The sequence below is a fragment of the Pseudorca crassidens genome, chromosome 4 (genome assembly GCF_039906515.1).
Source record: "Pseudorca crassidens isolate mPseCra1 chromosome 4, mPseCra1.hap1, whole genome shotgun sequence".
Lineage (NCBI taxonomy): Eukaryota > Metazoa > Chordata > Mammalia > Artiodactyla > Delphinidae > Pseudorca > Pseudorca crassidens.
In genome coordinates this window covers 72,558,591-72,575,697 of record NC_090299.1, presented here as the reverse complement: position 1 = coordinate 72,575,697, position 17,107 = coordinate 72,558,591, and the positions used below count along the sequence as shown (strand labels likewise).

The 17,107-nt window shown below is 38.9% G+C and overlaps 1 protein-coding gene across 4 annotated transcripts in view; it reads left to right on the top strand.

The window, feature by feature from the left end:
• The window catches only part of SCFD2 (sec1 family domain containing 2), a 414,129-nt gene that overhangs the window by 187,352 nt on the left and 209,670 nt on the right, over positions 1-17,107 (top strand). The gene's annotated exons all lie outside the window — the stretch shown is intronic.

Sequence of the window (17,107 nt, the reverse complement as noted above, 5' to 3'; positions counted from 1 at the left end):
ACCTTGGCTCTGCCCTACCAGACCCAAAACAAGTTGTTAATGGCCCTGTCACAGTGGTTTAGGACTAGAGTTCCACAGATTGCCTGAGTCGAAATCCTTATTCATCATGTGGCCCTACAAGTTATGTATCATTTCTGTGTCTTCATTTTCTCATCCGCAAAATGGGTATCCTAGTAGCACTTACATCATAGCATTGTTAAAACTGTGCCGAGCACATTGTGAGTGCTCAGTAAATGACAACTGCTGTCTTGGTGGTGGTAGTGACAACAGCAGTCGTATCTGTCTTGAGTTATGAGGATGTAGCCACTAAGAACTATTTTGTGATTTAGTTTTGTCTTACGTGCATTGAATACTTGGAGAATAGCAAAGTCCTTTTGTCACCAGATTGTAAAAGTATTGGATACTTTTTCCCCCCTTAATGTATGGTCAAGATTTTTTTTTTTAAATTTCCCATTGATAACTTTAATTCAGATCTCCCAAAATAACCAAATAACCATGTTTAATTTGAAAGTTTTAATCAAAGAAGTGATGAGATTTGATTTATCTTTTGGGATGATTTCACTGAACAATTGTTATGGTCAACTTTGATTTGATAGAAAAGACACTGTCAGTGACACACACAAGGGTCCAATTGCTTTCCTGGTTATGAAAGGCAGATGAGGCCTTTGTGAGGGAAGGTCATTATCTTCCCATAGTAATTACTATTCTGTAAAAGCCAACACTCTCTCACACCTGATTACTGAGCGAAAACAAGACGCTGGTTGCTGTGTAAGCGCCTTGTGGTAAAGGCCAACTTTGGAATTTGGTCTGATGTCACTGCTGATTGGCCCCAGGGGTCTGGGTTTTGTCTGTGTTATTGGAATACCTCAATTTATCTGTTTTCCACAGGAGATCACAGCACTCTTGAGGAGTTTGGAAAGTTCTGAAATGAAAGGACACTTCAGGACTAAGACATGGCTCTCCCAAACACTGGCAGTCCTCACAAGGCTAACAGTGTCTGTTGACCTTAAGGAACGATTTTTTTTTCTTAGCCATCAAACCACAGGATTTTTAAACTGGCTTTATGACCATCTCTCCCTCTAGTCCACCCTCTTACTTACTTTGGACAGAAACTCAATTTCAGGGGCAACATTGTCGTGTTGGGCCTTTTCTTTCCAGTTTCTTAAAGATTCCTTTCAGGTCTACAAGAGAAAAGCAAATTCTATCAGTTATATTTGGTTCCCAAAGTGGCTTTTGAACCCCAAGTGATATGGATACTACTGAAACAAAAGCCTTCCATTAAAAAAAAACAAAGTGGATGCCTTGCCAGTTATAAGAGGAAGTAAATGTGTGTGGTGGATGAAAGAGAGGGGAGGGAGGTGTGGAAGGAAGTATTTGAGAGTCAGAATTGAAAGTGTCCCTGCCAATTAGGCCCGTGACCTTGACTGTTTCTTAGCTTTCAGTTTCTTCCTCTGTGAAGCTGGGAATCACGGGTACCACCCTCACACAGTGGGGGAGGACCAATGCTTGGGCTGCCCTCAGTGAGTACTCAGTAAATCGTATGTTACCATGATTACCATTATTATTATTGTGCCGTGCTCTAGACTGAACTCCACGTATTCAATTATGAGATCTTATGTCATCAAAACATTTTCTAAACACTTTTTCTGATAGAAATATTTGAATGAGCTCTCTTTGTGATCATATCTCATTTCAGATTTTAGGTTTCACCAAACCTCTTGATCTAATCACCATCTACTTATAGATGGAGATATGTAGTCACTGATATGATGGATATTATGTACTTTTAACTCCTGGTAGACTGTGGTGGACTCAAGCCCATCATTTCACCGGTCACCATGTGTTTACTGAGTGCCTACTATGTGCCAGACAGGAGTGGGTTCTGGGGATACAGTGGAGAACAAGAGAAAGCCCCTGCCCTGAAGGAGCTTGTACAATATTTTAATGGCAGCATTACTTCTTACTCGTATTTATATCCCATTCATTCTACCTAGTACCTGGCATACAGGAAATACTCAATAAATGTGGGGGGTTTTTTGGTGAATTGAGTGCAGCTTACTGAAATGGAAGTCCAGTGTGCTCTTTCTGGAAATTTTTCTTTAAGGAAAAAAAAAAATCTAAGATTTTCCATGAACGGTCCCCTTGTCTTTATGTTTTATTTGTTAACAGTCTCTATCCATCTGGTTGGATAGAAAAATAGGTCTTGCTGATTACTATCTTCTCACTGTTTGAAGAAACCCTTCGTTGATTTTCCATTTATATAGATAATTATCTGTGCTGCTTGTATGTGTAAAGAAATGTGTAAAAGGAGAAATGAACAGAAATACAAACCAGGGTTGGTGGACTTGTTCTTGGACGTGACCAGTTTTTGCAAAGCTCGTCAAGAGCTCTTTCTCTAATGGGCACAGAATTCCTAGTCTGCCTGCACACCAGCAGCCTCCCCTTCTACACCTGCAAATTAAGAAGAAACAGAGCAGGTGGTAGGGTGGGAAGGAAGTAGCAGGCGAAGGCCTGTTAGTGCTTGGCCTTGTAGAGAACGCTTCACCTTTTTAAAATCACCTATTACCTCTGAGGTAGATGCTATTCACCACTGCACCCCACCCCCATCCTCAATACAGACGAGGAATCTGAGGATCAGAGGTTAAGAAGCTCCCAAGGGCACCCAGTTGGGAGGTAGCAGAGGCAGGATTTGAGCCCAGGCTTGCCTACCCAAAGGCTCTGTCTCTGAAGACAAGGCTGCACCCCTTCTCTACCTAATTAATAGTCTCAAGTAAGTCTTGCAGGAGTCAAGACTCTCCTCCTCAAAGCTGCTCTGGGGCTGGTGAGACAGATCCTGGAAGTGGTAAGTTGAAGTGTGCTCTTGTGTTCAGCTCTCCTTGGGCTGGGACACAGAGACTCAAGAGGAGCCAGCATGGACTGGGATTCTCTCAGGTTTCCACAGATTTGGTTTCTGGGCAGGTTTTGAGTTACACCGAGTGTAGGAAAAAAAAAAAAAAAATCCCTCTCCTTGGTCTTTTGTTGTTGTTGTTGTTTTTTTAGAGTCTGTTAAGATGCAGAAATTTTGTGTAGGTGCAGTTACAATTAATGCACCTTTGGCCTTCTGTGTCCAATAATGCTTTCAACTTTTATCCCATACAGAATCCAAGATATGTGACAAGGTGGTAGCAGCTAGAGGCTCTGTGGTTGCTTAAAAACCTGTTGGTGTTTCAAGGATATGTTAACGTCTGTCCTCCTTCTACCATCTTCCTCACAGTCCAGAAGTACTGTTCTGGCTCTGTTGTTTGTTGAGAAGCATGTGGTTCAGGATTCTTTCAGTTGTCAGACATGGAAGAAAATCCAACTGAATTAAGGAAAAAACAGAGGTTATTGTTTCACATAAACTAAGAGTCCAAGGCCATCCAGCTTCAGGTACAACTGGATCCAGAAACTCAAACTGTGTTATCCGGACTCCTTCACCTCTGCCCGTGTTCTTCGCTACACGCCTAATGATTCCAGGTTTCTGTATAACTGTTAGTTGTTCATAAAATATTTCCACCTTTCTTCCTTCTGGGTACATGGTAGGATTATGCTCCTTTGTCTCCTGAAGTTAGGTATGGTGATGTGATTTACTTTGACCAATAAAATATGTACGTAAGAGGCATGTGTCACTTCTTGTCAGAAGTTCCTCCCACAGTATCCCCCAATTTCAATATTTGTCCAGCTCTAGTGAAGATATTACCAATGAGAGAACATGTCTGCTCTCTCTTTGACTTCTTACAGTGATTGATAACCTTTCTACCTCTGATTGATGCTTATTAATTCGGCCTTCTGGGAATCAGGATGAAAGCAAATCTTATACTACTTTTATGTGTGTGGAAGTTTCTAGCGTGAATCTGGCATAGGGTAACAAGCAGGTTCTCACTGTACATTTTTAAAAATAATTTAAAGATACGTGTCTCAATCTTTTCTTCTTTGGGTTGATCTTATTTTTTTCAATTTTTTTCTTGAATGACATGCTTCTAAGTCTCCTAACTATATTGACTATTTTCTTCATCTTGTGCTCCAATTTGTCTATAAACCTGTTTTCCTTTTATTTTTTAATCCTTTCTATAATGTATATCTTTTAATTTGCTGTGTTGAGACCATTTACATTTATTGTAATTATTGAAATGTTTGGATTTAGGTCTACCATTTTATTATTTGTTTTCTGTTTGTTTCTTGTATTTCTCATTCTTCTGTTTTCCCTTTCCTTCCTTCTTTTGGGTGGTTTGAGCACTTCTTAGTATTGCATTTTTAATTTATATATTTTTTGTTTGACTCTATTTTTTTTTTTTTTTTTTTTTTTTGGCGGTACGCGGGCCTCTCACTGTTGTGGCCTCTCCCGTTGCGGAGCACAGGCTCTGGACATGCAGGCTTAGCAGCCATGGCTCACGGGCCCAGCCGCTCCGCGGCATGCGGGATCCTCCTGGACCGGGGCACGAACCCGCATCCCCTGCATCGGCAGGCAGACTCTCAACCACTGTGCCACCAGGGAAGCCCTGACTCTATTTTTTTGTATAGTGTTTTTAGAGGTTGCTCTAGGGATTACAATATACATACTTAATATATCAACTTAATATTTTATTACTTCAAATGGAACATAGAAACATTATTCACATATATTAAAAACAGGTCTAGTGAAAATGAATTTTCTTAATTTTCTTTCATCTGAAAATATTGATTTCACCTGCAATCCTAAGGAATACTTTCACTGAATATAGTTCTTTTCTCTTAGCACTTAAAAAATGTTGTTTCACTTTCTTCTGGACTCCAGTGGTTTCTGATGAGAAGTCTACAGTCATTCTAATTTCTGGGTTTGGGGATGTTTTTAGCTCAGTCTGAGGGAAACAAGAGATGGAAATGGTATACTTCCCACCAGTTTGATGGGATTTCAAAGTCTGGTCTCTTGCATTCTGGTTTCATGCACTCTGTACAGGTTTTGTAATGGGAGATAAATGATGGAGTGTGCTTACTTCATCTAACCCAGAGCCTCTCTATGCATCTGTTTTGGGGAGGAGTGGATATGTAGTTCAACAGAAGCTGCTAAACACTGTTATATATTAATAAAGTATGTGTGGTATGTATGTATATATGTATATATTTAATAAACCCATATTACTTACATATATGTGCCAAGCATAATGTTAGGTCTGTTGCAAATTAATTAATTTAATACTTACGACAGTCCTATGAGGCATGTACAATTATTGTCCTGTATTTTACAGATGAGGAAACTCAGGAACAGAAACTTTAAGTTGCCCAAGTCACATAGCTAGCAAGTGGGGAGCTAGGATTCAGATACCTGGGGAGTCTGGTTCAGAGTCCAACTCTTAATCATTAATCATCACACTAAACTGTTGTTAATTAAATTGTTATAATTATGTAGTTATATAAAAAATAAGAAGAAGAAAGGAAAAAATAATAGCTCATCATTATTGAGCACTTTCTAGATCTTTGTTCTATACTAATAACTTTATACACATCATCTCATTGAATTGATTTGTTCATTCATGCAGTTTTTATTGAGAATTATGTTAGGTACCGTGTGAAGTGCTTGGACTTAGAAGCGAGCAAGAGAACAGTTCCCTGCCCTGGTGGAGGTTGTATTCTAGCAGAAGGGTTGTTAAACAAATGACTCCCATGTAATTATGTGATTACAATGTGAAAAGTGTTACAGAGGAGACTATTAATGGGGAGAGCATTCTAGTGGGGTTTCTAATTTAAAATCTACCAGTCATGATAGGATAGATTATTTTGAAATAAAAAACAACCTGAAATTTTCAGTGGCTTAAACCAATGAAATTTATTTCTTGTTTATACTGCATGTCCATCAAAGAGTGGGCTGAAGGCTTTGTTCTGTGTTAGTATTTTTGTCTTCCTCGATCAGGGACACAGGTTGACAGAGCAGCTACCAACAAGCACATGGCCATTCTCAGGAGAAGAGGAAAAAGCGTGGAAGACAGGACTGACTGTTGAACCTTTACTAAGAAGTAACCGTAGCTTCTGCTCACATTTCATTGACCAGAGTGAGGATATGATCAGTCCTAACTTACAGGGGACAGGAGGAGTAGTTCTGCTGTGTGCCTAGAAGAAGGAAACCCAGAAATATTTGGGGAGCAGCATTAAGATCACCAGGTTTGTCTTGAGGTCAAGGAAGGCTTCCTTAAGAGACATCGTTTGGGTTGAATTCTTAAGCAAAAGGCAGAGGGATTGGGGTTGGGAAGTAGATGGAAAGGCAAATGTGACTGAAGTAATGGGAGTAAACAGAATTATACGAGGTCTTGTAAGTTAAAGGGGTTTGGGTTTTATTCTAAGAGCTATGATAAGCCAGCAAGAGGTTTTGAGTAGATGTAATCAGATTTGTACTTTAAATGGGATCCTATGGTTGGTGTAGAGAGTGGATGGGATGGGAGTGAGAATGAGTAAGCATAGGTGAGATAGTAAGTAAGAATAGGTGTCCTATGCTACTGGGACAACAGTGAGAACACTGTTGTCCTAGTAGTATAGGCTAGAGAATATGGTAATTTGATTTAGGCAGTAGCGATTGACAGAAATGGGTGGATTAGAGAAACCGGGTTTAGAGGTGGATGGAATAATCCTCCTTGATCCCAAAGAATCTACTAGTCTCCACTTTCTCCATGAGGAAACTAATGCTTGGGGAAATAACAAAGCTTTGCTAGTGAGTGGCAAACCAGGAATTCCAACCTGACCTCATTCCCAAACTTGTACCCTTAACTGCCATATCACACTACTTCAGTGGAACGTACTGAGAGTAGTTTATGTCCCTGGAATGGAGAATAGGCTGGAGAGCTTACACTGCAAATGGGCAGGGCTCCCACTTGGCTCAGATGGTGCTTGCAGACCCTTGGATGGCAGATGCCAGGACTCCAACTTTCTCTGCTCACCTATATGGGCCTGGGATCCTGAGCCCTACTGGCTGCACAGTAAATCCCAGTCATGCTTATAGTGAGGTGATGTTAAAATCAAAGTTGAGAATCGTATCTGAATGCTTCCATTTAAATTAATTTATGCATTAAGGCTAGAAGCTTGATGTCGTAGGGTTAAAGTTCTTTAGAGATTTTAGTGCATCCTGATTGCTTCCTTCCTCTCTCCCTCCTTTCTTCCATTCTACGTTCCCTTCTTCTTTCTTTCATCCATTCACTTGGTCATTAATCATTTTTTGAGTGACGTTTATTGCAGGGCAGTATAGCAAAGTGATTCATAAAGTAGAACTCCAAAGTCCTTCCGTAAACCCTTTTCCATACCTTCTGCTGACATCAGAATTCCAGGCCTAGCTCAATATCCACCAGTCCGTGAAGCCTTCTCCACTTCTGCCGAGGAGTTCTGAATGACTTTCACTGTGGTTATTTTTAAGTGCAATTTATCTTAGACTAACCTCCTACTTCTCTCTGTAGCTTGTTCTTGAGAATAGGGAGCTCATACTTTTTACTTCTTTCACTTTCCGTAATGTACTCATCATGATACTAAGTATGCAGTTACTTCCTAATACACTCAAGAATAGAACAATAAATGTTTTATCTTAATCTGTATATGACATTGGTTTTTGAACATGATAAACTGTGAAATACAAGTGGTCTTGAAATATGATCGTTCATAAAATCCATGTAACAAATCAGAAACCCAAATTAATATATTCAAATATGGAAATTTGTTAAAACAATATTATTTTTTAAATTAATTTATTTTTGGCTGCACTGGGTCTTCGTTGTTGCACGCGGGCTTTTGTCTAGTTGCAGTGAGCAGGAGCTACTCTTTGTTGCGGTGTGTGGACTTCTCATTGCAGTGGCTTCTCTTGTTGCAGAGCACAGGCTCTAGGCGTGTGGGCTTCAGCAGTTGGGGCTCGCGGACCCTAGAGCACAGGCTTAGTAGTTGTGGCACACTGCCTTAGTTGCTCTGCGACATGTGGAATCTTCCTGGACCAGGGCTCGAACCTGTATCCCCTGCATTGGCAGGCGGATTCTTAACCACTGCGCCACCAGAGAAGTCCTGGAAATTTTTAAATAGTAAAATTAGCAGTGTTGCCTAATATTCTTTTTCTGTTCCAGGATCCCTCCAGGATTCCATATTACATTTAGTCATCATATCTCCTTAGGTTTCTCCTGGCTATGACAATTTCTCAGACTCGGTATTTTTGATGACCTAGATGTTCTTAAGGAGTACTGGGCAGGTATTTTGTAGGATGTTCCTCAACTGAGATTTTTCTCATGATTAGCCTGGAGTTGTGGGTTTTCTTTACATTTCCTGCCTCAGTCCTAGAATCAGCTATTTCTTCAAGGAGCCCTGGTTCCTTTCACTGGAGAATGGTATTAGAAGTCAACATCTGGTGCTTAGTATGCTCACTGCTGTTGGGATGTTATTCTTCTAGACCCTCTCAGCTAACAAAGCAAGGAAATATATGTATGTATATAAAGCCACGTAAATATACACATTTATGAATATTTCCATTATAAAACCATCTCTATTCAGATTAAGCTAAACATTAGTTTATACTGATGTCTCCAATTCTAATTCATTACCATGTGGCTCATTCTAACCTCATTCTCCTTGGTTTTCTGTATACTTCCACACCAACAGTTAGAAACCTGGCTTCCACCATCCTCCATCCACTTATTTAATGGGTTAGATTCAGTTTACGCACCGTTCCCCTCCATTAGGATACTACATAAGTGAAGTTGTAGATTTCTCAGGGTACCATATACAGAACCATCCCTCTTCAGTTGTGATGTTAATCACCTGGTCAAGGTTTTGTTGGGTTTCTTCCTGTAATATAGTTACTGTGTTCTCCCTTGCAACTAATAAAGCAATTTATGGTCATTTGCTTTGAAACAATGCACATATCTTGCTCCACATAAAACTATCACCCATTGATTCTTGCTCATACCGTTCTTACAGTGATGGCTACCAAAAAAATGGTGTTTAACTCCACCATATCTCTACTCATTAGTTGACATTCTACGAGAAGGAAAAGCTCTCTTCTCCCCTAGCTGTCTATGTATATATTTATCTATTTATTATCAGTATGGATTCCTATTTAATCAATGTATTATAATTCACTAATTTTGGGGCCAGTTGTCTCAGATCTGGCAGGTGTTAGCCTCTTCAAGCTGGCTCCCATATGCATTTGACATGCCTCATTATTTGGGGACATTTCCTTACTTTCTGGCACAGCAAGATATTCCAGGCTCATCTTATGCCTTTCTTGCTTCATCCCTGGAATCACCCTTTTTTTTTTTTTAATTCCCTGGTTCCTTTCAGTGGGGAGTGGTATATAGAAACCAAGATCTAGGCACTAGGTATACTCATTGTTAGTGATGTGTCATAGCCTCTAGGCCCTTCAGCAGACAAAATTAGGAAAAAAATAATTTTTTTTAACATACATACAAATAAATAAAAACGCACATACATACAAATTCATATTAGCAGCATATATACATTAGAAAATGGGTGTTATATCTATATATAGTTATATCATTAGTTATATAGTTATATAACTATATATATGTCTAGTAGACGAATATATGTACCTGCCATTCTACTCCAACCCCCAGGGTTCCTCCTTGCCTTTGTCCCATTCCATATTTGCATTTCACTTTTTTTTTTTAAACATCTTTATTGGAGTATAATTGCTGTACAATGGTGTGTTAGTTTCTGCTTTATAACAAAGTGAATCAGTTATACATATACATATGTTCCCATATCTCTTCCCTCTTGCGTCTCCCTCCCTCCCACCCTCCCTATCCCACCCCTCTAGGTGGTCACAAACCAACTAGCTGATCTCCCTGTGCTATGTGGCTGCTTCCCACTAGCTATCTACCTTACGTTTGGTAGTGTATATATGTCCATGCCACTCTCTCACTTCATCCCAGCTTACCCTTCCCCCTCCCCATATCCTCAAGTCCATCCTCTAGTAGCTCTGTGTCTTTATTCCCATCTTACCCCTAGGTACTTCATGACCTTTTTTTTTCTTAGGTTCCATATATATGTGTTAGCATACGGTATTTGTTTTTCTCTTTCTGACGTACTTCACTCTGTATGACAGACTCTAGGTCCATCCCGCTCACTACAAGTAACTCAATTTCGTTTCTTTTTATGGCTGAGTAATATTCCATTGTATATATGTGCCACATCTTCTTTATCCATTCATCTCTTGATGGACACTTAGGCTGCTTCCATGTCCTGGCTAGGTTGCTTACATGACTCTTTTTGAATTATGGTTTTCTCAGGGTATATGCCCAGTAGTGGGATTGCTGGGTCATATGGCAGTTCTATTTGTAGTTTTTTAAGCAGGCTCAATAACAAAAAAACAACCCAATCCAAAAATGGGCAGAAGACCTAAATAGACATTTCTCCAAAGAAGATATACAGAATGCCAACAAACACATGAAAGAATGCTCAACATCATTAATTTAGAGAAATGCAAATCAAAACTACAATGAGATATCATCTCACACTGGTCAGAATGGCCATCATCAAAAAATCTACAAACAATAAATGCTGGAGAGGGTGTGGAGAAAAGGGAACCCTCTTGCACTGTTGATGGGAATGTAAATTGATACAGCCACTATGGAGAACAGTATGGAGGTTCCTTAAAAAAATGCATTTCACTTTTTCACAGCAAGAGCCCTGTCTCTCAGCAGCATCAACACATTTACTCCGTTTGCTTAATCCTACAGTGCACAAACGAAAAGAAAAAAGCAGTTTCAGAATTGCTATACTCATAGCACTATGAAAATGAAGCCTACGAAATATAGTTCAAGGTTTGCTTGCAGTTCTTTTTCTTCCCGGACTGAAGGTATTTATCAAAGCATTGTGTTCTCAAGTTACTTGGATCACTTCTTCCCTCACCTGCCCACCCGTGCCACAACATGGTTCTGTTTTTCAGATGGGACCATATGTTTATTTGTTTGCATTCAGTTTCAGGGTTCTCTGCGAAGTTTATTGGTTTAATTGTACTTTTGAATATGTGCAACATTAACATTCTTCCACATTTAAAATTATACAGAAGATGTGTTCAGAAATGTTACTCACTCCTCCATCGCTTTCAACTTGTATTCCACCCACCTCATTCATCCCTTTGTCGGTAACCAATTTTACTGGTTTCTGATTTATTCTTCCTGTGTTTCCTTTTGCAAAAATAAGCAGGGAAATGTATGGTTTCTTACTTCCCCCTTTTTCTTACACAGGGGCAGCATACTGTATGTACTGTTTTATACTGTGCTTTTTTTACTTAATATGTCCTGGAAATTATTCCATATTAGTTCACAGAGAGCTTTCTTGTTCTTTACTACATTCGCCTAATATTTCATGGTGCGAATGCACCATACTTTATTTAACCACATCTTGTGGTTGGATATTTAGGTAATTTCTAATATTTTGTGATTACAAATGATGGTGCAATGGGTAACCCTATGTATACATGTTGGAAATATATGATCAGGATAAACTGTAGTCATGGTATTGCTGGGTCAAGGGTAAGTGATTTAGTTTTGTTAGATATTGCCAAATTCTCCATCCATATGGGTTGTACCCTTTTACCTTCCCACCAGCCATGTAGGAGAAGGCCTGTTTCTCTTTAGCCTCACAACAAACTGTATTGTCAAGCTTTTGATTTTTTGCCAATCTGATGGGTGAGGTATTTCAATATTGTTTTAATATGATTTCTCTTTTAAGTGAAGTTGAACATCTTCTCATATTTTAATGTCATTTATATCTTTCATGGGAATTTTTTATTCATATCTTTTGTACATCTTTCTATAATATTTTTGGTCTGTTTTTGATCAGTTTTTTAAAGTTCTTTATAAATTAGGGATATTAGTCCTTTATCTAGGATGTACTTGCAAATATTTTCTTCTAATGTGTTGTCTTTTGTCTTTGCATACAGTGTTTTTTGCCATGCATTTTTTTTTAGGATAATCGAATAGATCAGTCTTTTTAAATTGCATCTGGATTTTGAGTCATAATTAGAAAGCCTTTTTAACTTTCAGGTTATAGAAGAGTTATTTAAGAATTCACCCATTTAAAAAAATTAATTGCATAATTTTATTTTTAAAATATCTTATTAATTTGGAGTTTGTGCTTATGGGCAACATGAAGAATGGATCAAAATTTATCATTTTTCAAATGACTATCCAGTTGTCCAAATACCCTATATTAAAAAGCCATCTTTCTTCCCACATTTTGGGATGCACCTTATCATATACTAACTTCCATCTGTCAGTTCTCCTTCTGGACTTGCTCTTCTGTTTCATAGGTCTATTTGTGCTCCAAGACCACACCATTTTAGTTATAGAGACTTTGTAGTAGGTTTTAATATTTCTTTTAGCTGTTCCCTCACAGCTCTTTCTTTACATTGTTTTCCTTAGATAATCTTGTGCAGTTATTTTTTCATATGAACTTTAGTATTTAGTAAAGTCAATTTGTTTATTTCCAGAAAAAAATGGCTCCTTGGTGTTTTTATTGGGATTTCACAAAATTTATAAATTGACTTAGAGATCACAGGTATATTTTGATAATGTTGAGATGGAGATGTCCTAACCAAGAACCAGGGATATCTTTCCATTCGTTCAACTCTGCAATTGTGTTTTAGAGCAGTGTTTTAAAACAGTGTTTTTCACATAAGTTTTAAGCTTTTCAAGTTTATTTAAGTTCTTTTTAAGTTTACCCTTTCCTTTTTTTTTTTTAATGGCTTAAAACACAAACATTTATTTTCTTATTATGTCCATGGTTAAAAAAGCAGGAGCAGCTTAGCTGGATGGTTCTGTTTTAGGATCTCTCATGACACTGCAGTGAAGGTGTTGGCTGGGGTTGCAGTCATCTAAAGGCCTTACCACCACTGGAAAATCTGCTTCCAAGATCACTCACAAGGATATTGTCAGGTGGCCTCTGTTCCTAACAGGCTGTTACCTGGAGATCTCAGTTTCCCACTACATGGTCCTCTCCATAGGGCTGTTTGAGTGTCCTCATGATATGGCAGCTGGCTCTCTGTGCTCCAGAAACTTTCTAACAAGGAGAAAACTTTCCAAAAATGAAGAAAGAAATCTTCCAACAAGAAGCCTGGATAGGAAATTGACATCCCTTTTGCCTTGGGTGCCAAAATCTGGGGGCAGGTGCACTCTGAGTTTCCCTTAAGAAGAAACTTCTTATGGTTTTTTTTGTTTGTTTGTTTTTTGTTTTTGTTAATGTGGCCTTGGCACGAGCCCTCCGTGCCTGCTGCATCTCCTCTGTCCTCCCTTAAGTTTACCTTTTTCATTGTTACTGTAAATGGAGTTTTCTCTACCATTATATCTTTTAACTTCAACCAGTGTTTTTAACATTTCTATTTACAAGCAATGCTTAACACATTTGCTTCTTCATTTCAAACAACTATCTCAGCACAGCCAGACTGTGTGCAATGCATCAAAGATAGTTCTTCCATGAGTAACTTTCTCTGTGTCAGCAGATAAGGTTGAAACTTTACACATGTACGGTGGACTAGAATCCACTAGAACCTTCGCCATCCAGAATTCAGAAGATCAGCTATTATTAAAAGGAGAATATCATTCTGGAAGCTCTGTGAGTTGCTCTTTGGATTAGTGCAACAGGAATGATATAACCACGGTCAGAGAAAGGAACAGGACCAGAGATCACACCAGATCTTACTGGAACAGCCACATTTGGATGTGCAGCTTGTCAAGCTGGGTTTCCGCACAACACGATAGTGACTCGTGTAGCCCCGTAAAGTCACTCAAACTGAGTTTCTGCAAGCCAGTCCTTTTTACAATGCATGAGGGGTGAAGTGTGTTAAGTAGTTTACCATACAGAACGCACTGGTAGTTTCTTCCCTGTCCCTGGGAGCTGCAGTGCTTCAGTGTAAACTCTGTGTTTGACATTTCTCTGTCTCTGATGAGGCATTTGAAGTTGTGCCAGAAGTGGAGATCTGTTCTTTCTGTACTTAATCTCACAGCTGTGGGTTTGCGTGGTTCATTAGGCAACACAGTTTGGGGTAGTGATGATTATTTATGCTAAAACTCTGAGCATTTGTATAGTCATGAGATTTCAGTGACAACTTACAAACTTTTTTAGACATTACTTCCAACATTAGTAAACTTTACACTCACTAGAAAAGAGAGTTACTAGAAAATACTAAAAAAGAAAGGGAATTTTCAGGACCCAGAATAAGGCTGAAATAAAACCAGAAGTTCAGTTTCTACAATCTCTTGATACTTGCTGGGTTTGGCTGAGGCCATATGAGATTCCGTAGGGAACTTTCTGTGTTTGTTCATCTCCAGCTATTCGTTCCTCATCCAAGTCTTATTCTCATGCGTATTTTGTCAGAATACCTTTTAAAGAATCTTTTTGATAATAGGAATTTGTAATGTAGTCCTAATGACTTTTCAACACCTCATTTAATGAAGGCAATTAAATTTTGCTAACTAGCCTGGATAGAAAAATTTTCTTATGACTAATTGAATAATCAGATTAAGAAACTGTTTCTCGGGCTTCCCTGGTGGCGCAGTGGTTGAGAGTCCGCCTGCCAATTCAGGGGACGTGGGTTCGTGCCCCCGTCCGGGAAGATCCCACATGCCGCGAAGCGGCTGGGCCCGTGAGCCATGGCCGCTGAGCCTGCGCGTCCGGAGCCTGTGCTCCGCAATGGGAGACGCCACAACAGTGAGAGGCCCGCTTACCACAAAAAAAAAAAAAAAAAAAGAAACTGTTTCTCTATATACATGCATGCATGTGCACAGATTTCTTTATTTATATATTTTATTTAGTCTCTTACAGCTGTGATGGTATTTCTGATTCTTTTTTTTAAAAACACCTTTACTGGAGTATAATTGCTTTACAATGGTGTGCTACTTTCTGCTTTATAACAAAGTGAGTCAGCTATACATATACATATATCCCCATATCTCCTCCCTCTTGTGTCTCCCTCCCACCCTCCCTATCCCACCCTTCTAGGTGGTCACAAAGCACCTAGCTGATCTCCCCGTGCTATGTGGCTGCTTCCCTCTAGCTATCTATTTCACATTGGGTACTGTATGTCAGTCCATGCTACTCTCGCAGTTCGTCCCAGCTTACCCTTCCCTCTCCCCGTGTCCTCAAGTCCATTCTCTACGTCTGCGTCTTTATTCCTGTCCTGCCCCTAGGTTCCTCAGAACCTTGTTTTTTTTTTTAGATTCCATATATATGTGTTAGCTTATGGTATTTGTTTTTCTCTTTCTGACTTACTTCACTCTGTATGACAGATTCTCGGTCCATCCACCCCACTACAAATAACTCAATCTCTTTTCTTTTTATGGCTGAGTAATATTCCATTGTATATATGTGCCGCATCTTCTTTATCCATTCATCTGTCGATGGACACTTAGGTTGCTTCCATATTCTGGCTATTGTTAATAGTGCTGCAATGAACATTGTGGTACATGACTCCTTTTGAATTATGGTGTTCTAAGAGTATAAGCCCAGTAGTGGGATTGCTGGGTCAAATGCTAGTTCTATTTTTAGTTTTTTAAGGAACCTCCGTACTGTTCTCCATAGTGGCTGTATCAATTTACCTTCCCACCAACAGGGCAAGAGAGTTCCCTTTTCTCCACACCCTCTCCAGCATTTATTATTTGTAGATTTTTTGATGATGGCCATTCTGACTGGTGTGAGGTGATACCTCATTGTAGTTTTGATTTGCATTTCTCTAATGATTAGTGATGTTGAGCATTGTTTCATGTGTTTGTTGGCTATCTGTATATCTTCTTTGGAGAAATGTCTATTTAGGTCTTCTGCCCACTTTTGGATTGGGTTGTTTGTTTTTTGATATTGAGCTGCATGAGCTGCTTGTAAAGTTTGGAGATTAATACTTTGTCAGTTGCTTCATCTGCAAATATTTTCTCCCACGCTGAGCATTGTCTTTTCGTCTTGTTTATGGTTTCCTTTGCTGTGCAAAAGCTTTGAAGTTTCATTAGGTCCCATTTGTTTATTTTTGTTTTTATTTCCATTTCTGTAGGAGGTGGGTCAAAAAGGATCTTGCTGTGATTTATGTCATAGAGTGTTCTGCCTATGTTTTCCTCTAAGAGTTTAATAGTGTGTGGCCTTACATTTAGGTCTTTAATCCATTTTGAGTTTATTTTTGTGTATGGTGTTAGGGAGTGTTCTAATTTCATGCGTTTACATGTATCTGTCCAGTTTTCCCAGCACTACTTATTGAAGAGGCTGTCTTTTCTCCGTTGTATATTCTTGCCTCCTTTATCAAAAATAAGGTGACCATATGTGTGTGGGTTTATCTCTGGGCTTTCTATCCTGTTCCATTGGTCTATATTTCTGTTTTTGTGCCAGTGCCATACTGTCTTGATTACTATAACTTTGTAGTATAGTCTGAAGTCAGGGAGCCTGATTCCTCCAGCTCCGTTTTTCTTTCTCAAGATTGCTTTGGCTATTTGGGGTCTTTTATGTTTCCATACAAATTGTGAAATTTTTTGTTCTAGTTCTGTGAAAAATGCCATTGGTAGTTTGACAGGGATTGCATTGAATCTGTAGATTGCTTTGGGTACTATAGTCATTTTCACAATGTTGATTCTTCCAATCCAAGAACATGGTATGCCTCTTCATCTGTTTGTATCATCTTTATTTCTGATTCTTAATAACCCCAGGACCATCATTTGGAATGCTGATACTTTTAGAATGTAGTAAATAATAATAGTAGATAATATTTATTGTGCACATCTGTGCCAGGCACTATTCCAAATGATTTATTTATTCTTCATAGGAGCCGTATTAACTGGTTTCTATTATTATCCTGCTTTGAACAAATGAGGAAACTGAAGCAAGTTAAATAACTTACCCAAGCTCACTCAGGTAATAATTATTGGTAATTTAATCCCTGGATTCTTAACCACCACAGAAGTAACCACTTAGCAAAAGTGAGGCTAAGAACTCTGGTTACTAACTAACATGACAGATAAAACTCCTGTTACTTTCATTTTCTCCACCAGTTCCCTGATAACCACTTTGGCTTCCTTTTAATTTACATGTACCATCATTTATTGGTATTTCTGGTGTTTCTACACTAAGTTTTTCCTTTATATTTCCATTTTCACAT